Below are 25,622 nucleotides of genomic sequence, written 5' to 3' on the forward strand. Positions count from 1 at the left end.
GAGTTGGGCGTCTTCTCTGTCTTCCTGAATATTATGAGGGCTGCACGATCTGAAGAATTGGGTATAAAGTTGTAACCCTAATAAATCTACTCAAAAATAGAGATGAGCGAACCCGTGGTTCGGTGTTTGGAGTTTTATAAAAAAAATAAAAACAGACTTCAGGCGCATTACATACCAACACCACTCGAGCGAGCATCGCTGTGCTCGGGTACACTCTGTGCTCAGCCCTGTGCGGGCAGCCTGCAGTGTTTGAACGGCTCACAATGGGGTTAACAACTATGTGACTGGATGTAGTGTGCAACCCAAGAAATAATAAAAAAAGAAATAGATCCCCTCCTCCTCCGAAGCGATTTTGTTTATGGCTGGCTGCATGTAAGCTGAGACCCGAACTGCCCAATTAGTGTCTTCCATTGGGGTTTAGGCAATTTCGGGTCCCAAACCCAACTTAATTTAAAGTCCAGCTGCCCCTTCTGAGCTGAATTTCCACAGGTTCGCTCATCATTACTCATGAATATTCATTAGAGGTGCAGTGCAGCCGTAGTACAGAACATGATATATCAGCTGTCTTTACATTCTGACAGCTGATTGGCTGATATTCACTATTGAAGAAAAGGCAGTGATTTGTTACAAACGTGTGCAGGCTCCACCCCTGAGGATCCTTCACACCTAAAGTTTCTTTTAAATAGTACAGAGGTAAAATAAAAAGAGACACCATGTAAGTGAATCCTCCTGCAAGGATGTGACGTAATATATCCTTGATTATGATGGATGCCTTGACTGTATCCGCAGTTGCCTTGATCTTATCCGTCGTCATCTCTATGTAGATACTAATACTAGTGGTAGTTCTTGTTGTCAGTCCGCTTGTCATAGTGATTTCTGTTATCTAGAACTGGCATTGTAGCAGTGTCATCTGCTGCTCTGTATTGATAACAATGCTAGTTATTGTTTTTGTATGTTTTTATATATTTTCAGTATGAACCTGATAAATGCTTTCTCCTATTTTAATTGCTTCTCTGATATGTCACAATAGTCTTATATTTTATTTTATTTTTTTTCTGCAACTTGCGTCAATGGTATCTGCCAATGTCGGAGGAGCTGATCCTGACGTCTGGTCCATTGTTGCCCTCACAATCAGTGGTATTGTTGGCGTCTATGCCTGGCACTCGCTCATCTCTGGCTCATGGGTGCCTGATCATCCTGCTGGTCATTTGGCTGCCTCTGATCTGTCCACTTCAGAGCACTCAAGCTGTTTAAAATCTGCAGGGCATCAAAATTTTGGGAGGATAGTAGGTGGGGAGGGGGCATTTAGTTCTTGCAGATGCACTTCTCAATGTACCCCATGTAATCAATTCAGTAGTAGCATTTCCGTTTGGCAGTCGTATTCTCCAATCATACAGTTACTGATGAACTGTATTGTTTATGGTCAGTGAACCGTTACATAGATGACCTCTACAGCGTAAGCTGGTGTTCCTTTACCCAGGTTTATACAGGTACAATAGACAAAATTAATTCTTTACAAAACTAAATGAAGATGTACAAGGGGCTGCTGATTAAGTCTTATGCTTTACCCAGAAGAAATAAGATAGGATGATGAAACTTTACATTTATTCCACATATTCTCCACTGATGTCAACACACTTCTTACATCGGTATTCCAAGTTCTGTAAGACTAGCAAAAAGAAGGATTTCAGTTGTGCCTCAAACCAGGCATCCGTAGCAGCCATGAGATCAGAAATGGTGTGAAATATGGTACCCTGGAGGTGTTTCTTCAGGTTTGGAAACGGATGATAGTCGCAGGGAGCTAGATCTGGGGAATAAGGTGGGTGGTCAACCAGCTGGAAGCCCAGCTCTACCAGTTTTGCCGTGGTTGCTTGTGCAGTGTGAGCGGAGGTGCTGTCTTGCAGGAACAAGATTCCTTTGGACAGCTTGACGCGCCTTTTGGCTTTCAGAGCTACTTTAAATTGGTCCAAAAGTTCAATGTAATACCTTGCATTGATGGTGGAACCCTTTTGAAGGTAGTCCACTAGCAGCACGCCCTCCTTATCCCAGAACACAGACACCATCACCTTAGTGGCTGATTTTTGCACCCTGAACTTCTTTGGACAAGGAGAACCACTGTGCCTCCACTCTTTTGACTGCTCCTTGTTTTCATACAAATAATGTGGTCATATAAATACATCCAGATCTCATCCATAGTGACCAGTCAATCCAGGAAGTTTTTCTCAGTCTGGAAACGCTGACAAATGGACAGGGAAGTTTTCACTCGCATGCTTCTCTGACCTGTTGTCAAACATTTGGGGACACACTTTGCAGATCGCTTCCTCATGTCCAAATGTTCATGGATAATGACACAAACACATTCACGGGAAATCCCCATGATGTCTGCTATTGTTTAGCTGAAATTCGTGGATCCTCTAGTATGAGGTTGTGCACAGCATTGAAGATCTCCAGAACAACAACCACTCTCGGTCGCCCAGGACGTTCCTCATCATTGGTGTTGAAGTGGCCTGTTTAAAATTTGGCATCCCAGTTGTTAACTGTGGAATATGAAGGGCATTGATCCCCAATGTCTGCGACATATCACCATGAATATCCTTGGCAGACTTTCCTTGCAGAAACAAGAATTTTATCACTCCTCTGCTCTCAGTTGCTGTGAATATCGCATTAGACTCCGCCTTTTTGTTTTCCCGCGTGCGTAGAACTCTGTTGCCATAAACAACAAACACAAAATTTTGAAAACATATATTAGACATATAAGGCTTTCATGTGATGTAACATTCGTTACCAGAGAAACAAAAAAAAATCACAAAGCCAAAGACTTATCAGCAGCCCCTCTACAAGGTCCATGCTGTAATGTACAGGGTAAGAAATGTGGCAGAATAAAGTCACATCTTAAAGGGGTTGCATCATCCTCTTTCTTCAGGAGTACGCCCGCCCCTGCCTCGCGGTTTCCTGCTTGCCCGGGGGCAGTGCGCTCCTGCAGGTGAACACTTTCCTCCACCGGTCCAGAATTTTGCACGCTAAACAATAGAATAAAATCCCTCTCCATTGAGGATTTGTAATAAGAGGTAAATTGCACAGTTGCTTGTTTTCACACTCACTTTGCATTTTTACCCATAAGACAACCCCTGTAAATAGCAATATAATGTCATGAGGAACTGTTGCTATGTCTTTTATGGTTTGTGCTGCTGATCCTGGTAACATTACAGTACTGTATACAGATAATGTGTTCACAGCTGGCACCGGCATCTCCATAGCTGTCACTGGCTACTTGATGTGTCGCTCGGCTGCCTAAGGCCTAGAGATAAGCTCAAGTTCACATGAAGGCTGCTCCTATCTATCCAGACCAAACCTAGTCAGGAAGATAGTTGAGGTTTGCAGTTTCTTGTTTTATGACTGCAGTGTATACTGTCAGCATCAACATGTGTTTAGTAATTCTACATTGTTACCAGAAAAGACCCCCTCCGATACGCTGTCTGTAACTACCGTAGCGCTGAGCTGCACGGGCAACTCATTGGCACTGAAAAGCTGTGTGCAAAAAGATGAATACCCTGCAATTAGCCATAGGCAGTCCACTTATATTTTTGAGATCGTGGCCCACATTTCTCAAAAATGACAGCATTTCCACAAAATTTAGTACATGTCAATTAAATAGTTATGAGCTGCACCTTAACCCCTTCATGATCAAGGACTTATATATTCGGCCTTGGCCATGTCTGTCTCTTTAATGTGGGTTCATGAGTGGAACCTGTATTATTTCCCCCACATGTCTGCTGATCTAATCAGCAGATATGTGCTGCTAACAGGATCCACCCGCTCCTGTTAACCCCTCAGATGGGGCTGTCAAACTCAGACAGCATGATCTAACGCTCTCTGGTGGGTATCGCACTGTTCCCGTCCGCCATCAGCGTCCCCGTTGCGTGATCACGGGGTGCCAATAGGTTATGACAGCGCGGATCAGCTGATGACCCTTATCACAGTCAGGAGTTACTTCCTGTAAAAACCGGTAGCGCGCCAACACTCACTGACACAAAAGCATTGCTCTGATCAGCAGAAATGCTAAGCACTGCTTTAATCAGGAGAATCCATCGGACAGTGTAGGCTTCAAGTCCCCTAAGGGGACTAGTAACAGCAACACAAAACGTTTTAAAAAATATCGAAACCCCCCCCTCCCCAAAAGTTCAACTCACCCCTCTTTTGCCCCTTTGAAAATGAAACAATAAAAAGACCCAACAACACATCTTTGGGATCGCTGCATTCAGAAATGCCCGATCTATCAAAATATAAAATCAATCTGATTGGTACACGGCGTAGCAAGAAACAAAAAAAACAAAAAGCCAAAATTACATTTTTTTTTTTTTTGGACGCCTCAACATAATAATAATGCAATAACAGGCGATCAAAACATCGTATTTACCCCAAAAAAGTATAATTAAAAATGTCAGCTCAAGACACAAAAAATAACTCGTTACTGAACCCCAGATTCCGAAAAATGAGAATGCTATGGGTAAAAGGGAACCAAAGCACAATTTATTTATTTATTTATTTTACAAGCTTCTGAATCTATTTTCACCACTTAGATAAAAGTAAAACTATACATGTTTGGTATCTACGTATTCTTACTGGCCGGGTGAATCATACCGCCACCTCAGTTTTACCATACAGTGAACATGGTAAATAAAACGATTGAAAAATTGCAATTTTTTTGCAATTTCACCGCACTTGGAATTTTTTTCCCGTTTTCCAGTACAGTATAATGTAAAAGTACAACTCGTCTCACAAAAAAATAAGCCCTCATGTGGCTATATTGATGGAAAAATAAAAAAGTTATGGCTCTTGGAAGAAGAGGACGGAAAAACAAAAAAAACACAGAAAATCACTGATAGGTGAAGGGGTTAAAGAGAACCTGACCGCTGTTGCACGATCTATGGGCAGCAGGTATCAGACGCTGGCTATATGGTTTCAGCCATGTATATGTCACTCTGAAACGTTGCAGCATTTTGGAGAAAAACATACTATAAAAGCCACCGGGGACTGCGCCACAGAGGAGACTAGTCGGATAGGCAGGTTCTCAGCGGCTTCTCCCCACCCGCTCCCCTGGAGGGACAGGTCTCTACCAATACACGCATGCAGGGGAGCGGGCTGGAGAGGCTGCCAGGGACCCGCCTATCTGAGTATGCTGTTCTGCAGCTCAAACACCGGCGGCTTTTATAGTATAAAACGCTGCGGCATTTTATTGAGAGACCGAGTGAAACATACCTGGCTGAGATGATACAGCCAGCGTCTGATACCGGCTGCTTGTGGTTTGGCCAGTATCAGATGTCAAGTTCACTTTAATGATAAATTTGGTTCTAACTACAACCGCGCAGCTTTTTGAGCGTGGTAGTACTCTTTCCAATTTTAGATGAGCGCAATGTGTCAAATTTCATATGTCAATGCTATTTTTTTGTGTGTGCAAATTTCAGTTTCCATGCATGTTATTTGGTACACTTCCCAATGTTAGAATAGTGATAAACTAGAAATCAGAAGTGCTGATAGTGTCTTATCAGATAAATAAAAGGGCAATGTGTAATAATATACATTCACCTAATGTGATTGTGAGAGTCACAACCATCACAGACGGCATGCAGATAATGGCGGCTGCCGTAGCCCCATGTGCATGAGTCTTCAAAGCGGGAGAGGAGAAGGGGTTAATGCCGTGCATTTGCCAGAAAAGATGTAAAATTGTTGATAAATTAATAATTTTTATTCCTTAGGTCTACGTGTTTCGAGGTATTGTAACACCTGCCTGGATCAACAGACTCAGGTAGGATGTAATGGACAGACTAGAGGGAAGCCCCTCACCAAGCAGGACCCCCAGAACCCTGAAACCCTTTAACCCCTATACAGGGATTTGGAATTACACAGGGCCCTGGAGATCTCTACCCGTGGAAGGCTGCAGTCCGATGAGAGTAGTCGTCAGGCAGGGTCAAACCAGGAACAGCAGAACAGGGACAGAATCAGCAGGCAAAGGCGTAAACCGGAAACGTAGCAGTGGTCAGATCCGGGTCGGGCAGCGAGGTACAAAACAGCAGGCAGAAGGGTAGTCAACAACAAGCAAGTCAGCGCACAGGAATCACAAAACAAACGGCACATGAGCCAGAATCAGAACTATCTCTGGCAGAGGTCAGCAGACAGGAGGGGGAATAAGAAGGGTGTGGTGTCTTCCCATTAGCTGTAGCTGAATGATGGTACTTCAGCTGGAAGACACCCGCCACCTACAGTCAGCCAGCGGTACTGCAGATCCCAAGATAACCCAGCCCAGTGGATGATCGGAGCCTGCGCCCACCGGTGCTGCTGGCATCGACTCCTCTCCCATCACCAGCACCATCCACGGCAGGATCACTGCGTCGCCTGGTGATAGGAGCAGAAGTTGCTGGAGCAGACTCCGGCGGTGACGTAACAGGTAGGGAACCTCTTCCTCTGGAGGATATTTTGTTCCTGAGGAAGAGGTTCCATAACTCGAAACGCGTAGACCTATGGAATAAAAGAATTATTAATTTATCAACAATTTTACATCTTTTCTGTCGAATACGCAGCGTTAACCCCTTTACCTCCCCCGCTTTGAAGACCATGTTAGAATAGTGCAGACCAATATATCAGATGTTGAATTTTCTGCAAATTGCTAATTTCTCTGTATGGGTAAAGATGGCTGCAATATAAATATATGTTTTCCACGTCTTATTTGTATGACAACTTTTCATGCCTAAAATATGCAATTAACTTGCTGTTTATTATAGTAGAAATGCATTCATACATGTCGGGCTGCAGCCAAGAGGTTCATCACTCCTCCTTTTCTCTTCATTTTTATGTTTTGCCATTTTTCTATAAAGGCACTGTTATTTAAGAGTATGTCATTTTAAAAGGGGCTTCTCTGTAGAAAACCTTTTCAGGACACCAGCAGATTTTACTGTGAAAATTTTTTAGTTTTTTTCTTTCCCCCATTTGTATTACCAACTCTTTGGGAGGAACAGCCCCTAATAGCCCTATTTTCACCATATTACTGTATGTGTGGATATATATCATGTATGTATGTATGTATGTGTGTATAATATATAGTAGTGTGCAAAAGTTTTAAGCAAGTATGAAAAGAATGCTGCGCAGTAAGAATGCCTGCAAAAATAGATGTGTATTTATTTTTATCAATTAACAAGAGTGAAGTTCATTAGATGCAGTGCGCATGAGTGGAAGTTCAGAAGACGGCTCACGTACATGTCTTGTAAACCTCTGGTCATGCGCATTGCGTCTAATTATGCTGGGAAGCACACACTCTGCTTCAAAGGCACACTGACAAGGCCAAAATGAGCCGCACGCATGTGCAAGATTTCCAGGGGCAGGTGGTGACGCCGGCTTGTAGAAATCATGTTATTGCTCACAATGGTGTGATAACACAGACAGCGGGTCGACTAGTCTGGGGAATCAACGCCCCTGCAACTAGTCAAGAACATAATTAACATAGGGACGACAAGGTGTATAAATCAGGTTTTAAACATTCATACTAGTGAATAGCGTTATACAGGGCTGGGTAGGAGGGAATTTGGGCATATAGGTATGAATAATGCTGCTGGTTTGGAGGGCATAGGAGACTTGACAGGTTCCCTTTAAGCACAAGTGAGTGTTAGATATTTTTCACTGGGAGGCGTGTCCTTCTGCCTCCTGTATAATGCTGACCAATCATAAGCCAGCAGAAACCTAGAAATGCAGAAGGACCTGTGATGTTATCAGGGTCACATGACCAGAATCCACATGTTCTGCCAGCCAGACTGTGCAGCCTACATACGCATTGAAGATACAGTGCCTTGCAAAAGTATTTGGCCCCCTTGAATTTGTCAACCTTTTTTCACATTTCAGGCTTCAAACATAAAGATAAAAATGGGAATGTTATGGTGAAGAATCAACAACAAGTGGGACACAATTGTGATGTTGAACTAAATTTTTTTTGCTTATTTTAAACTTTTTTAAAAAATAAATAACTGAAAATTGGGGCGTGCAATATTATTCAGCTCCTTTACGTTCAGTGCAGCAAACTCAGTCCAGAAGTTCATTGAGGATCTCTGAATGGTCCAATGTTGTCCTAAATGACTGATGATGATAAATATAAGCCACCTGTGTGTAATCAGGTCTCTGATAAATGCACCTGCTCTGTGATAGTCTCAGTGTTCTGTTTAAAGCACAGAGAGCATCATGAAGACCAAGGAACACAACAGGCAGGTCTGTGATACTGTTGTGGAGAAGTTTAAACCCAGATTTGGTACAAAAAGATTTCCAAAACTTAAAACATCCCAAGAAGCACTGTGCAAGTGATCATATTGAAATGGAAGGAGTAACATACCACTGCAAATCTACCAAGACCCGGCCGTCCATCCAAACTTTCATCTCAAACAAGAAGAAGACTGATCAGAGATGCAGCCAACAGGCCCATAATCACTCTGGATGAACTGCAGAGATCTACAGCTAAAGTGGGAGAGTCTGTCCATAGGACAACAATCAGTCGTACACTGCACAAATCTGGCCTTTATGGAAGAGCGACAAGGAGAAAGCCATTTCTCAAAGATATCCATAAAAAGTGTTGTTTAAACTTTGCCACAAGCCACCTGGGAGACACCAAACATGTGGAAGAAGGTGCTCTGGTCAGATGAAACCAAAATCAAACTTTTTGGGCACAATGCCAAATGATATGTTTGCTGTAAAAGCAACACATCTCATCACCCTGAACACACCATCACCACTGTCAAACATGGTGGTGGTAGCATCATGGTTTGGGCCTGCTTTTCTTCAGCAGGGACAGTGAAGATGGTTAAAATTGATGGGAAGATGGATGGAGCCAAATACAGGACCATTCTTGAAAAAACCTGTTGGAATCTGCAAAAGACCTGAGACTGGGACGGAGATTTGTCTTCCAACAAGACAATGATCCCAAACATAAAGCAAAATCTACAATGGAATGGTTCACAAATAAAACGTATACAGGTGTTAGAATGGCCAAGTCAAAGTCCAGACCTGAACCCAATCGAGAATCTGTGGAAAGAGCTGAAAACTGCTGTTCACAAACACTCTCCATCCAACCTCACTCATATCCAGCTGTTTGCAAAGGAAGAATGGGCAAGAATTTCAGTCTCTCGATGTGCAAAACTGATAGACACATACCCCAAGTGACTTGCAGCTGTAATCACAGCAAAAGGTGGCGCTACAAAGTATTAACTTAAAGGGGCCGAATAATATTGCACGCCCCACTTTTCAGTTATTTACTTTTTAAAAAAGTTTAAAATAAGCAATAAATTTCGTTGAACTTCACAATTGTGTCCCACTTGTTGTTGATTCTTCATCATAACATTCAAATTTTTATCTTTGTTTGAAGCCTGAAATGTGGGAAAAGGTTGAAAAATTTAAGTGAGCCGAAGACGTTCGCACGGCACTGCGGCGCTGCACAGAAGTGTGCAGCCATTAACTCCAGTTAATAATTCCACACGTCTGTGCTGTGAAGAATTGATACCATCTGAAGGCAGAGGAAGGTCACGCAGAATATTGGTTTAATTTAGAATTCTGTATTGTTCATTCACTTTGCATTTTGTTAATAAAAAGAAACCCTTATGTTTATAAAGCATTTTTGCAGCATTTTTTCCACACCTGCCTATAACATTTACGCAGTACTATGTGTGTGTGTGTGTGTGTATGCATGTATGTATATGTGTGTGTATATATATATATGTGTGTGTGTGTGTGTGTGTGTGTGTGTGTGTGATATATACATCTCTCACACACTATATCTATCATATATATATATATATATATATATATATATATATATATATATATATATATATATATATATTCTCACACACACACACACACACACCTGTGTGTGTGTATATATAAAATATATATATATAATATACACACAGTACAGACCAAATGTTTGGACACACCTCCTCATTCAAAGAGTTTTCTTTATTTTGATGACTCTAAAAATTGTAGATTCACATTGAAGGCATCAAAACTATGAATTAAAACATGTGGAATGAAATACTTAAAGTGTGAAACAACTGAAAACATGTCTTATATTCTAGGTTCTTCAAAGTAGCCGCCTTTTTGCTTTCATTACTACTTTGCACACTCTTGGTATTCTCTTGATGAGCTTCAAGAGGTAGTCACCGGAAATGGTCTTCTAACAGTCTTGAAGGAGTTCCCAGAGATGCTTAGCACTTGTTGGCCCTTTTGCCTTCACTCTGCGGTCCAGCTCACCCCAAACCATCTCAATTGGGTTCAGGTCTGGTGACTGTGGAGGCCAGGTCATCTGGCGTAGCACCCCATCACTCTCCTTCTTAGTCAAATAGCCCTTACACAGCCTAGAGGTGTGTTTGGGGGCATTGTCTTGTTGAAAAATAAATGATGGTCCAACTAAAAGCAAACCGGAAGGAATAGCATGCCGCTGCAAGATGCTGTGGTAGCCATGCTGGTTCTGTATGCATTACTGTATATATAATGTGTGTGTGTGTGTGTGTGTGTGTGTGTGTGTGTGTGTGTGTGTGTGTGTGTGTGTAATATATATATAATATTATGATATGTAGATATATATTATGGTTAGTGTGTGCCTTATATGTGCCCTATGTCTGTAGCTGGCGTATAGCCTGTATCTGGGATGCTGGGTGGGTCTGGCATAGTGCTGTATACTCCGGGGAGTCAGTGGCGGGTTGTCAGTTTGCAGTGCAGAGGATGTCAGTTTATGACAGCTGTTAATGGCAGGTGTGTTATATAACAGGAACTTGTAACGTCTCTTTGTATTTTCTGTTATGTGCTGGCAGTGGAGCGACAATCTTCTACAGATGTATTGCTCTTGTATTTGTATGGCAGGAAGAGTCGGGCGTATGGATAATGAATGAAGATGGGCCCTTGTATGTGCACATATCTGCTGATGGGTAAATAGCTGCTTCTGTATACGGCACTCAGTGCTGCATAATACCAGTTAATAAATGGTGACATTCATGGCAGTAATCAGCCATGTGCCTGCATCTTTAGCACTGACTTACACAGAATGGGTTGTAGCCACCGCTCGGAGTGAAGAGAATGAATTAGATCACTGTACGTCAGTGCATGAATATGCAGCATGAGCATAAATTGTTTATTATGGCCATTCCCCCTCCTCATATTCCATACAGCCCTCCAGTCTGGTAAGCCGGTCATTTCTGCATTGTGTATCGAGGGTTTCGAGTGCACTGATGACTAATACAAGGGATAGAGTCAACATTTTGTGAATGCCGTATACCGGTTTCACTTTCACAAAAGAAGTTTTGAAATGCTTTAAATTGAATGGTTATATCTAAATGACTGGTGCCCTTTAATGAAAAGGGGTCTCTATTAATCATGCACATAGGACCTGTTCCTTATGTGGAGGCCAGGCCTGGCCTCCTTATTGTATCACTGAAGACACACACTTTGAAACCTATGAAAGTTTTATTTAATATCTCCCTCTAGTGGATAAAGAAATAAATGACATGCATACACTCACAAGAGGTGTTAAATGTCTCCCTCTAGTGGACTGTTTTTGCACTACACACAATGCTGTGAAACTGCATATCAGTCACTTTAAAAAAAATAAATAAATAAATTGCCAAATTTCCATATAAACTAATTAAAATGCTTGAACGGTTTGGGTTTGTGGCCAGATCTTAAAGCCACTTTTTAGGTGGTCCTAGGCCCACCATCACTGCACCTTTTGCTTAAAAGGCATTTTATCTGAACCCACAGACTGTGATGTGACTGTGAGGTGCTTCTGGTCCCCAGTGCATAATCTCCAGCAGGGCGCCCAACTATAAGAGATCTTTAATAGTAGTATCGGACTTCTCATATAGTCCAAAGGGACCATTTTTAACCCTCCCCCCCCATCTTTCCCCCACGCTACAGGTGCATGTGTAAATCCTGTACCTAATGTAGTTACACACTTACCCGCTGATATCGGTAAGACCCACCAATGACTGAGGAAAGACGGATCCAGCATGATATCTTTGCTCTCAGGATGAATGCTAGATGAGTTTGGAAACAACGTACTCCCCTGTGCCCATTGGGGAGACAGGACAGATATGTGTATGGAGAAGTCAGGACGCACAGGTTTAAAAAAAACCCCTGAGCTATCGGACATGTAAAGTCTGCTTTACTCCCTTGATATTGTCTTTTCACTGCTCACTTTGCCCAGTAGGTGTCACTAGTGTTCTTTGTTACACTTCTTTGTAGCCGTCCCACTAACACGAACCCCATGTACCATAGAACTCTGATTAAATGTTGTGCAGACGGATCTGGCTCCCTAATATTATTTCTTATAGATAATTTTCGCACCCATCCCGCCCACATGATTGATTTCCTGTTTGCATAATGTCCGCATGTTATACAGCTATACACTGATCATAGTCACTCGCCCTGAGTGCAACTGGTCAAAAAGAAAGGAGACCTGGAGATGTAAAAAATAGCAAACTACATAATACTCCCCTACTGGCACCCACCTGGATCCAGCGCAGCCCGCTCCATGTTCTCAGCAGATACAGGAAGAATTGATGTCACTGTTCCACCAGCAGCAGGACCGCTGCGGCCTGTGATTGGCCGCAGCGTTCAGTTGACTCGAGCAGCGCATTATCTGATGTTTTTCTCAAGTTACCTGCCCCTTACAGCCAATCATAGGTCGCAGTGGTGCTGCTGCTGGCGGGGCAGTGAAATCTTCTTGTGTCTGCGCAGACCACGGAGTGGCGTGCACTGGATCATGGTGGGTGCTGCTAGCAGGGGCGGACATGTCATTGGTGCTACCTGTGCAGCCATACTGGGACCCAAGAGGTAAGGGGGTCCTATTTGTACCTCCAAATCAGGTGGGAATGTGCATTAAGATATATTGTTCTTGCACCACAGGGACCCTTTTTACTTGGGGTATATATATATAATATATATATATATATATATATATATATATATATATATATATATATATATATATATATATATATATATATATATATATATATATATATATATATGTGTATGTATATATGTATATATATATATAATCTATGTATATATGTATGTGTGTATATATGTATATATATAAAAATATATATATTATATATTGATGATGACGACGACGACGACCCACGGATCACACTGGTGTGATCCGTGAAACACGTGCCAGAAAAACACTGACATTTTCAACTCACCTTTCCAGCGATTCGCTGTGAAGCCTCCGCTCTCTGCAGCTCCTGCCCGGCTCAGGAATATTCATGAAAGCAGGAACAGCCGACCCGGAAGTAGCTGCAGAGAGCGGTGGGCGGACGCTGCAGAGCCGAGGAGTTCAGCACCATGGACAGCAGGAGCGAAGGCAGGTGAGTAATGTCCTTTTGTAATCACGGATTGCACATGGACAACCCACGTGTGCCGTGAATCACGGAATACGGAGGGACATGTGCGTGTTTTACACGTCAGTGAAGAATGTCAGTGTTTTTCACTGACGTGTGAAACGGGCCTTAAGCAGATCCTGACTAGTCGTCCTGAGAGATGCACTTTGTAGCTGCCGGCCGCTTTGGCCAAGAGATGGGCATCATGAAAAAAAGGACTTCCTCTATTAAAAAAGCACTCCCATCAAGCTTTTTATTGCCTAACCTGTGTAAATATGTATGTATTCTAGGTACTTTAACACTAGAAGTCCCAGGAATTTCGAGCTCCATAGGGTTCCAATGGTAGAAATGTTAAATGACCCCTCTCTGGGACTTCTAGTGTTAATATACTTGTACTTATCGATCGCTGCCTTCTCCAGTTTGCAGTGACGCTTTGGTCCTCTTCTCACTCACATAACTTCTATTCTGACTTGCTGGCACACACTGGCGTCTATGTGTGAGCTGGAAATGGATTGTAAAATATAAGTTTATGGAGTGTCCTGATGAGGTTCCAAAGACTTACATTGTAAAAATGATTTCTGTGTCACTTAGGCTATGTGGGCACGTGTGCGCTCTGCACCGCACACAAAAGGTCCGCTTCAGAGCGCAGCTGAAAAGCTCCGTTCTGAAGCGCATGGTGCCTGCAGAATTTGTGCGCTCTGCATGCTGCCTCTCCCTATAGACAGCATGCAAACCGCACGGAAGAAGTGACATGTCACTTCTTAGAACGCACGCTTCGGGCAGCAGCCGAATCTCTGCGTTCTAATATGCCACGTGCGCACGGCTCCTGCATAATCTTCATAGATTGTGCTGGGGGCGCAGGACGCATGCACTTACGCTGCAGTGCAGAACGCAGCGTAACTGCATGCAAATACGCAACGTGCGCACATAGCCTTAGACTGCTTTCACACATCCGGTTTTTGCTGAGCGGCACAACACGGCGCTTTGCAGAAAAAACGCAATTGTTTTTTTTTTTTGCCTCTGGTTGTGTTTTTTCCGCATAGATTTGCATTAGTGCCGTATTGTGCCGCATGGCCTTGCGTTGCGTCCGGGTTTTGCCGGATGCGGCATATTTAGCCCATGTGGCGGCTGGATGGAACATTGCCTGGCACGTTTTTTTGTGTGGCAAAAAAACTGCATCGTGCCAGATCCGGTGCAATGCGGCGCGATTTACAATGCAAGCCTATGGACGCCGGATAGGGCGTCCTGCAGCAAAAACCGCATCCGGCGGCCGGATGCGGTTTTTTGAACTGCGCATGCTCAGTATCAAGTCACATATGTCAAACGGACGGGCCGCATGGAAAAACTTATGCAACGGATCCGTTTTTTCTGACGCATCCGTTGCATAGGTTTTTGAGCCGGATTGTGCCTGATGCGAAAAAACTGATGTGTGAAAGCAGCCTTATAGAACCTGATACATAAAGAGTGGCGTTATCCACGCTGGTGTTGATGAGGACATAGGCTGGAGTCAAACACTCCTGATCCATGAAGAGGTGTATGCCTCTCCATGAACCCCGATCACCAGACGAGTGTCGTACACCTCGGTGTGTGCCTACTACAAATTCTACCCAATTCCCTGCTGGTGAGATTTCTGGCAAAAGGAACGCCACCGCTCGTCATTAATTTAACAAACAGCGGTTGTCTCACCTCTGCTCCGTCCATTTTGAAGTTGGGAAAAAATGACTTGAGAAGTCCAAAGGTAGCATCATTTTAGCCCAGCTGCTAGTTGAGTCAAAATGATTCACCTTTTTATAGCTATTTATACCAGATTACTGGCGAAAAAGCTTTGGAGCACAGTGCGAGCCAGCAAGTCACATGACCCAAAAGAGCGGAGCTGGGAGGACAGCGCTTGGAGAGTATATTACCACAATTACACTAAACTACACGTACGTCTAGGGCTCAATCACTTGTCAGTGTTGATTCTCGAAAACAAAAACGATGGCCCAAGTTATCTGTGTTTTTGATCAGGGTTTGGCACGTGTGTCAGTTCTTGCCATCAGTTTCATCAGTTTTTCTAGGATGAAAAAGCAAACAAACTGAGTTTCAGACAGCACATGTCTGCTCTGTGTCCCCCCCGCCCACACCGCATACACACACACACACACACACACACACACACCCACCCCTCACACACCCCACCACACACCCCACACACACACACACCACACACGCACATTGGCAAGTTTGATCTGACATTCAGTCAAATATCGTATGTGTCTGTAATTCTGTGCAGATTACTAGGTTTGAAGAAAAATGAACGTGTATTACCCTATAGACCATAATCTCAACCAGTGATACCCGTGAAAAACACTGTCACTCATACAAGAAAAACTGTCATCACAAGGAGCCTTTACACAGATTTAAGCAGTGAAAAGTTTTGTGAGAGTGGTTCTTTAAGTCTAAATTCACTGATAATGTTAATATAAAAATATATTTCTTAATTTATTTAAATTAATAGTGCAGCATTACAATTATTAAAGGGATTGTCCACGATAATGCAAACGCTGCACACAGGCAGCTACACATGTAAAATTTTTAAATTCCATTAGTCACTCTTATGCTCCAGGCTATTCCTGCGGTGTGTCTATGACGCGGTTTGCTCCTCATCTGATTACTTGAGTTGCAAACGTCACTGCCAGTATACCCCACCTAATCTCTGCTGCCAGTATACCCCACCTAATCTCTGCCGCCAGTATACCCCACCTAATCTCTGCCGCCAGTATACCCCACCTAATCTCTGCCGCCAGTATACCCCACCTAATCTCTGCCGCCAGTATACCCCACCTAATCTCTGCCGCCAGTATACGCCACATGACCTCTGCCGCCAGTATACGCCACATGACCTCTGCCGCCAGTATACTCCACGTGACCTCTGCCGCCAGTATACCCCACATAATTCGGGTTTGAGATTTCAAATACAGTCTATTGGTTTAAGGGTTGTCCAGTACTTTTAGGCCACGTGCACACGTTGAGTATTTGGGGAGTTTTTTACCTCAGTATTTGTAGCCAAAACCAGGAGTGGAACAATCGGAGAAGTGTAATAGAAACACGTCACCACTTCTGTATTTATCACCCACTCCTGGTTTTAGCTACAAATACTGAAATAAAAAACTCACTAAATACAGATATTAGTGATGAGCGAGCAGTACCATGCTCAGGTGCTCATAACAAGTAGTCAGACATTTTAACAGGTTCGACTCGTGTACCGAGTAAAATGGAAATCAATGGGGAACTCAAGCATTTTTCATGAAAATCTTTTGCAAAAACTGCTCGAGTTCCCCATTGACTTCCATAATACTCAACCCGTCCGATTGTCTTACTGCTCGTTACGAGCATCAAGCACCCATCACTAAATGATATCAGATTGGTGGGGGTGTTACATCCGTGCCCCCATCGAACAGCTGTTCCCAGTGCTGGCGGAGGCCAGATGTGATTAGTTGCAGAACATAACAGCTCAGATCCATCACTTGTACCGTATATTGGCTGCTGACTGGTAATAAAGATTCACTGTTATTCATTCAAATAGGTGTGGTGTACCCGGCTGCTGAGGACGGCGCTGTGCTGCTCCGCACCTGATCACATCTGGCCAGTGCGAGTGCCCGTGTGTCACACACGTCTGACATTGATGACCTAGCCTAAGGATAGGCCAAGAATAGAAAAATACTGGACAACTGCTTTAAGCATGCGTCTCTCAGGGTACTGGTTCTCCCAGTGGAGATTACCTCACAGGCAATGCTCTCTGGGGAAAAGGATTAACTCCTCCACAGGAAAAAAAAATAAACTGTCTGTAGTGCCCCCTAGAGGTAACTAGCTGGCTTGGCTAATATCCCTAATCTTGTGTCAAGGCCCTTTGTTGGGTCAGACATAGACTTGCAGGGTCGCTACCTATAGGGCGCAGTTAGGCCCACTGTAACATGGCACACGAGTCAGAGGATGTCAAAAGGTTTACAGCGTCTTTAATCAAAACTGGATGTATTAGAAGACTCGAAACAAGTTTTTTAATTTCCTGTATAAAAAGTAAAGTGAACATCTCCAATCTCGCATACCAACTTGGAGGAAAAAGCAATAAGGAGGCCCCTGAGAGGGGACAGGAATAGCACAAACACTAATAAAAGCACCACCTATTCTTAGTAGGACACCATCCTGTGCGCAGTGAAGCAACAAAGCCTCGCTGCTCCGTAATTATCCTCTGTAGTCAGAAGCCAGTGTGCGCCCATGGAATGCGCCTATGTAATGTATGGTGCTGTCTGTAAGCTGTATGATAACTTGCTGATCCTATAGTTTTACTATAGTCATTTATCTTGGACCAGAGCTGGACAAATCCCAGAAGCCAGGGCACCAATGCACCCAGAAATATTCCAGCAGTGCCATTACTTCAGGCCCTGGTCACATCATATTGTCTTATTTTTCATGTATTAACCCAGAAAATGCTCCCAACATATCCAACGTATACCCTAAACAGGCGCTGTCCCATGCCAGAGAGTGGCATCCATCACTTAGAGCAGGAGTTCCCAACCTGTGGATCGGGAGTCACATGTGGCTCGTGGGCCCAAGATGTGTGGCTCGTGGCTTTTGGCCATCTTGGTGCATTTGTATCAGGTCTTGCAAACTGCTATGAAGAGCAGGTCTCCAGATGTTGATGTGTGAGTAGCCCCACACAGATGAGCAGATCTGGATAGAGGTAGGAACCCCTGGATCTTGGTATACCGCCTTGGGGAGATTTCTGTGGAAAAGCTTTGCTGTCGTCAAACTGGTAATTGGGGCTTTGGGTGCTACTATGATGAGTAACAGGAGCAGGATGGGGCTCACGACTCTCTCAAAACTGAATGTGGCTCTTGAGGTCAGAAAGGTTGAGGATCACTGACTTAAAAACCAATGGCATTAGGCCGGGTACACATATCCGGCGTTTCGCTGGTTTGACGGATGCGGCGCACGCTAGTACAGTGTATACAGTACACTGGCAGTGCAGCAAGCGCCGGTCACATGCTGTCATGTGATCGGAGCATGTGACCCGGACGTTGCGGTGCTGCCACTGTACTGTATCATAGTGTACTGGCGTGCGCCGCATCTGTCAAACCGGCGAAAAGCCGAATATGTGTACCCGGCCTAAAGCGAGCTTTACATGCTGCGATATCGGTCCCGATATCGCCAGCGTGGGTACCCGCCCCCATCTGTTGTGCGACATGGGCAAATTGCTGCCCGTGCCGCACAACATCGCCCAGACCCGTCACACATACTTACCTGCCCGGCGACGTCGCGGTGACCGGCGAACCGCCTCCTTTCTAAGGGGGCAGTCCGTGCGGCGTCACAGCGACGTCACTGAGCGGCCGCCCAATAGCAGCGGAGGAGCGGAGCTGAGCGGGACGTAACATCCCGCCCACCATCTTCCTTCCACATAGTGGCCCGGAGGCAGGTAAGGAGAGCTTCCTCGTTCCTGTGGTGTCACACGGAGCGATGTGTGCTGCCGCAGGAACGAAGAACAACCTCGTTACTGCTGCAGTAACGATTTTTGAGAATGGACCCCCATGTCACCGATGAGCGATTTTGCACGTTTTTGCAACGATGCAAAATCGCTCATCGGTGTCACACGCAACGGCATCGCTAATGCGGCCGGATGTGCGTCACCAATTCCGTGACCCCAACGAGTTCGCATTAGCGATGTCGTAGTGTGTAAAGCCCCCTTTAGTCAAACAGATACGTCATCGACTTCAAATTAGTTTTACGATATATCTGGTAAAAAGTTACCAACATAACTCACAGAAGCCACACGGTGGCCAAAGCCACCCAGAGGAACCCTTGGTTTTGTTAAATATAAACTTCAAACGTTCATATATGATATATAAATCTTTCTCTAACTCTCCAAGTGATGTGTCTATTCCAGCCCCCCGCCTCTTTCAGAAAAATGTAACGTGCCGAAAAATAGCCACCCAGTGTCAAGCCAGTCTGTTATGCCGCCTGGTTAAGGTCGAGCCAAAGAATTATTCTGGTGGCACATTGTTCATTATATTATTTAGTGTGTGTGAAGGACCATGATATTCATAAAGTGTAAAAACATCAGAGCTATTTTGTAACACAGAAGTGTAGAACTTTATATGGCCGTTCTGTTCTCCAGAATTAGATACCCTCACGTCTGTCCCATTTAGGCCTTATTTTTATTGTAACTTGTTCAGGGACGGCTGTATGAATTTAAAGGGAATTTGTCAGCAGAATTTCACTCCCCAAATTATTTATATGTCCTTGTAGCTCTTTCATAGAAAAGTCCAGCAATATCTCTATGTGGCCGGACCGTTCCTCCATTACTGAGAAATCAGTGTTTGAATTGATATGCAAATGAGACTGAAGAACTGTGGAAGATCTGAAGCCTCTGTCACTCCAGCTCTATTAAGGTGGAGCTGGGCAAGAAATATGGCCATATTCACACGTCCCTGTCTTGTCGTCAGTCTGGCCACCGCAGGAGCAGAATGGGTTAAGCCAGGGTAATGTGAAGTGTTGGAAAACTAAAGTGAATTTTCTGTTTGTAAGAAAGCGCTAGGAATGTCTGACTGCACATGTAAAAATAATTCCTATAACAAACCCGCTGAGCAGGAGAGACACAAGGTAACATTACCCGCGGTATTCTGGCAACTATTTCATGATAAGCAAACAGCTTAATTGGTTTTCACAGGACCAGACGGCTGTGGCAGTATTTTCTTTAATAGTATTAGGGACCTGATTGGGAATTATTTGTTCCCATGTCTTAACACGCACACCCCGTCAGAGTGCAGTTAAAGCAACAGTGCGTGGGGAAACAACAATATCCCAAAAAATGGACATTGCCCAAATGGGTAATTAAAGGGATTGTCCATTTTAGACTAGTGTTACCAGCGACTTTGGCTGTGACAGCACTTGAGCGTCTAAAGAACGCAGAGAGTCGCTTCTACATCGCAGCACAATACAAGGGAATGGGTTCACGTTGCAACCCCCAGGGTACTACCTCCCAAGTCGCAAAAAAATCCAACCTGTGGGCTTTGTTTTGCAACTTTTGTGGCTCAACACATTTACTTGTATTATGTTGCAATGTAACAGCAAACTTTAGCTGTGTGACCTGTGTGGCGGCAAAAGTCACCATGCAGTATTAATCCTATATTTGCATGATTATATGTGACCAATTGTGTCTACCAGCCAACACCATTGGGGGATAAAAAGCAAAAACTGGTTCTCTATTCAATGGATAGGTCTGGCCACATGCTCCGGCAACTAGCCATTACATGCACAGGAGAGAAGCGTAGTCTATTAGGAAGGCGGCACAAAGAATTGTGCGGAAACTGCAAAACCTAAATGTCAGTGCCACACAATCATGTCTCCTACATACAATATTTGTTGTAAGACGACTCCTTTTAAAGGAATTTGTCACCAGGTTTTTGCCACCTTTTCATGCAGCAGCATGATCTAGAGGCAGAGACCCTGATTCCAGTGATCTGTAACTTATTGGGCTGTTTGCTGTATGTTTTTATTAATCACTGTTTTATCAGCAAGAGATTAGCTCTAGAGGACTGGCACATCTGCGGACATGTTGACCTTCATATTCATGAGCTCTGTGTAACCCCGCCCCCAACTGTGATTGGTTGCTTTTTGCCTGTACACACAGTGTACACAGAAAGCTGCCAATCAGTGGTGTGGGCGGGGTTAAAAAGATCCATATTCAGAGAACTAGTAGCTCTGCGGCAGATAAAACAGTGATTTTATCAAAACTACAGCAAGCAGCCCAGTAAGTGACACATCGCTGGAATCTGGATCTCTCCCACTACCTCATGCTGCTCTCAGATGGAGTAGCAAATACCTGAGGACAGATTCCCTTTACATGGGCAGCGGGTAGCCATAATTTGGGGCTAAATCCAAAATGCATCATTCATGAGCGGAAGTGGATTCACTTCTTGTTTAATTGTTGTAAAGTGTTACTCTGTAATGTCTGTTATTGTTTTTACATGAACCTTCTGAATTGTAAAGTGCCGCAGCATATGTTGGTGCTATATAAATTAAATTATTTCCTGCGCAGCATTCACTAATGTTAATGTAGAACTTATCGCGGGTCATGCAACATTTTACTGTAAAAGCCCTTTTTGGTAACAAGTCACTGAAAAATCCAGTGTAGTCTATTCCTCCCGTATAGTCTGACGGCAGGATCAGGTTAGGCTTGGGTATTTGTGTAGCCTCATGCCACCGGGACATGCAGATATGCACAGGAGCTGGAGACACCAAATTACAGAGTTTACAATGAGGCAAAGTTGTGCCTAAAGGACTTATGAAAGGTCAATAAGTTCCAGGCCCCTATACTGCCATAGGATATGAAAAGTAGGAGACCTGACTTTAGAGCACCACCCGGCACTGTGGAGTGGCGCTTCAAATGTAAGTCCCCAGCACCCAGTCGGTCTCTGGCGATTTGTGACCTGCTGACCGCTCTTGTGTTTCATAGAGCGGAGGTCACAAATCAATGCAAGGCTATGAAACCTTGTTCTGGCACTCATAGACTTGCATTGAGAGCTTGTGATGTAAGTCAGAAGTTGCGGGCACAAGATGGTGCCACAGGAACGGCGCGGCGCCAAATAACAATGAAGCTGCCGGAAGGGGAGTATATAAAATGGAGCAGGGGGCGTAGATTTAAAACTCCAGTCCAGGACTGAAAAAAAAACAAACAAAACCACTGGAATGGGGCTTTCAAGTTTTGGCTTGGGCCCCATATCTGTGTATGTGTCTATCTATTTATCAATGGACATTTTACACTATTTGGCATGCTGTTATTAGTGGTTGTCTGAGGAATGGTCTGCCACACTACATGCATTTGGACATGCAGTTCATCAAGATCTGCTGCTGGCAGCTCCATTTTGCAATTACAAACCAAAGACGTCCCAGATGTGCTTGATGGGAGACAAGTCTGGAGACGCTGCAGACCATGGTAACTTGTTTAGGCTACTAAGGCTGTTAACAGTAGAATGAATGGCTTACATCATTGGAGTTGTGTTGAGAAACAATAAGGACACTGTTGGAGAATTGCTGTATCTCTGATTCCATGATTGATCCATTCTGTACTGCAGATGAAACTGTATGTCACATATCAAGCCTAAAGCATCAATAAGTGTCTACAGAAGACATAGAAAGGTGTCTGAATGACATTGGACTATAAGCCAGACATCCAGCTACAGGTGGCCGTTGATCTCACATCAATGCTTTCATGGTGCAGAGCAATTGAGGCTGGAGTGGAGGTCTATCCTCTAAAGGAAGGAGTCCCGCATTTGTCTTGTATACAATGATAGCTGAAAATTGGTGACGAGGCCATGTGGGCAACATCATGAAGAAGCATTCATGAAGGAATGTCGCAGTGGTTCTACCTCTAGGATTATGGTGTGGGTTGATATAATGTGCAGTATCTGGACCCCCATCTCCTTTCCAGATACTCCAGCAGCTCAGCATTACATTGATTTGGTTATGGAACCAATATTATGACCAATACTCCTATGTCACAGGTGGCGTTTTCCAACATGACCGCATGCTGATCTTGCTACTGTGAGCAGCCTACCTGTGATACCTTTACCTGCAGCGTCTCCGGACTTGTCTCCCATCGGGTACATCTGGGTCCTCACTGGTCGACAATTGCAAAGGGACCTGCCAGCATCGGATCTTGATGATTTGCCCAAGTGCTTTTAGTGGGGCAGAATTTCCTTCAGACAACCATTACTAACCTCATATGTAACATGCCAAGACATGTATTATCGTGTGCGGCGGTCATACTTAGAATTTTTAAATCACCCTGACATTCAATATTGTTACCATTCTCTTCATCATTTCCACACCAGTAACATGTCTTTTCACCCTGTGATTTCCATAATTCCATATATATATATATATATATATATATATATATATATATATATATATATATATATATATATATATATATATATATATATATATAATATATTTCAGTTTCCTCTATCCCTTGTATGTTAGATCACGTGTTCTTATACATCCAGCGGCTCTTCTTTCTGCATTCTCTAATGCATATTAATGGCAGTAAGCCTCCCCCCCCTCCGCAGAGAAGAGGATTACATAATTTATATATGTACCCTTTCAGATTCAATAGCTAAGCTCTCTAGCCGGAAAGCAGACCTTGAATCATTGGTATAAATCCCTCCTACAAGCCATGAATGAGCACAACAAACCACACAGAGCCAGAATAGAAAGGTTTGAGCAATACCGGCTACAGCTATAAATGTTTTTGCAGCCGGAGAAGATGTGTGAATGATTGTGACAGTGCGGTTGTCTTTCTCTGTGGGTCTCGGAGACCTGCAGTAAAGCATCCAGTGCAGGGTCGCAGCCTGGGGTCCCAGCTTAGCTTCCGGTGGAGATCAAAGCGGAGAGGTGGACCTGGGGTCAGCCAAGAGCAGCAGTGACGTGTGTTCTGGGGGGCCTCCGACTGCACTGCCAGGGATTGGGACCAATTCTGGATCTCCCATGTGACCATCATTAGTCTTTATTCTATTCACCTGCTGCGGGTTTCTGGCTCGCAACTATTAACCCATTTATGGCTGAAATTCTCACCAAGAGAAGCGGATTAGCCTAAATCTATATATTTCATTTTGCGTGAGATTTTTCCCTTTTATAGTAGATAGCAGCACAAGTAACCAGTCTGACTGTTAAAGGGGTTGTCCACTTTTAAGGCCAATTTTGTTTTCTGTATGTGCACTTATTTTTGGAACTTGGATTCATTAAAGTCTTTGCACGGTTTGTCTTCTACATCCTCTGCGTTGCCCTGACTATTGCTGGCTGCAGAATGGGTTAACGAAGTATCGGCCATTACTATTCCACAATTTTGTAACTGTCCTTTTTTGCTCCTTTCAGCTGATTGATGACTACTAACCAAATAAGGCTAGTTTCACACTTGCGTTGAACGGTATCCGTTGCATTGTGTTGTGTGATGGATACAACGGATGTGTTGCATATAGTGGCACAACGGATGCTGCAAAACAACGGAATCCGTTATTGATTTTTTTTTTTTTTTTTACAGTTTACTGGCGGCAGACTATTGTGAACGATCAGCTGATTGCTCACAGTAGCCGGTCGCCGGGTGATCAGCCGATCGCTCACAGTAGCCGGCCGCCGGGTGATCAGCCGATCGCTCACAGTAGCCGGCCGCCGGGTGATCAGCCGATCGCTCACAGTAGCCGGCCGCCGGGTGATCAACTGATCGCTCACAGTAGCCGGCCGCCGGGTGATCAGCTGATCGCTCCCAGTAGCCGGCCGCTGGGTGATCAGCTGATCTCTCGGCCGCCGAGAATGTGTGCGGGGGGCGGACTGAGGAGTGGGTGGAGCCGAGCGGGGCCATGGCGCTGAGGACAGGTGAGTGTGAGTGTGTGTGTGTGTGTGTATGTACATACATGCGGAGTTGAGTGCGAGAGGGGGCGCAGCCAAGTGGGGAAGTGTCGGGCTCCCTGCACACGTAGCGAGGGTAAATATCGGCAAAGCACTTTGCTTGGTTACCCGATATTTACCTTGGTTACTGGTGCAGGGAGCCAGAGAGGGCATGCGCAGTGAAATCCAACGGATTGCGCTGCTCAAAAAAGTTACATGCTGCGTTCCGCCCGCCTGGCGCAGCGTCAAAATAACAACGCTGCGTCGTCCAGCAGATGCAACGCTGACACTTGAATTACAGTGCATCGCCCAAACAAGTCTATGGAGAATAACGCAGTGCGTTAACGGACTGCGCTATTCTCCATAGTGACGGACTCCGCTGAACGCAAGTGTGAAAGTACCCTAAGTTGATTGTATCGGGAAGTAAAGCATCTGTTATAACCCAACTGTGGAGCATTTTTAATTAAACCCAATAACAAAAAGATTTTCAGCCCCGAATAAATGCATTTAAGTAAAAAACTAAAATAAAAATAGTCCGCAAAGCTGGACAATCTTTTTAAGTGATATATATACAGTATTTGTGATTGTGTATGCTTTTCCATTGTCTGTATTTACTGCCTTATGGGCCAACTATAATGAAGGAGCCTTCGAGTGACACCAGGGAATCTGATCATGCTTAGAAGGTCCTAGGTTGTATATAAGACGTCTCAAAATCCCATACTGGGGTCTTTATGGATCAATATCCAGAAACTGACCATCGGTTAATGCATCATAGTGAGCGAGCTGTCT

At 44.1% G+C, this 25,622-nt stretch overlaps 1 protein-coding gene across 2 annotated transcripts in view; it reads left to right on the plus strand.

Moving 5' to 3' along the window:
- Positions 1-25,622, plus strand: part of TFDP2 (transcription factor Dp-2) — a 95,537-nt gene that overhangs the window by 36,264 nt on the left and 33,651 nt on the right. The window lies entirely within an intron of this gene.

Source organism: Anomaloglossus baeobatrachus, chromosome 3, assembly GCF_048569485.1.
Source record: "Anomaloglossus baeobatrachus isolate aAnoBae1 chromosome 3, aAnoBae1.hap1, whole genome shotgun sequence".
NCBI classification, from domain to species: domain Eukaryota; kingdom Metazoa; phylum Chordata; class Amphibia; order Anura; family Aromobatidae; genus Anomaloglossus; species Anomaloglossus baeobatrachus.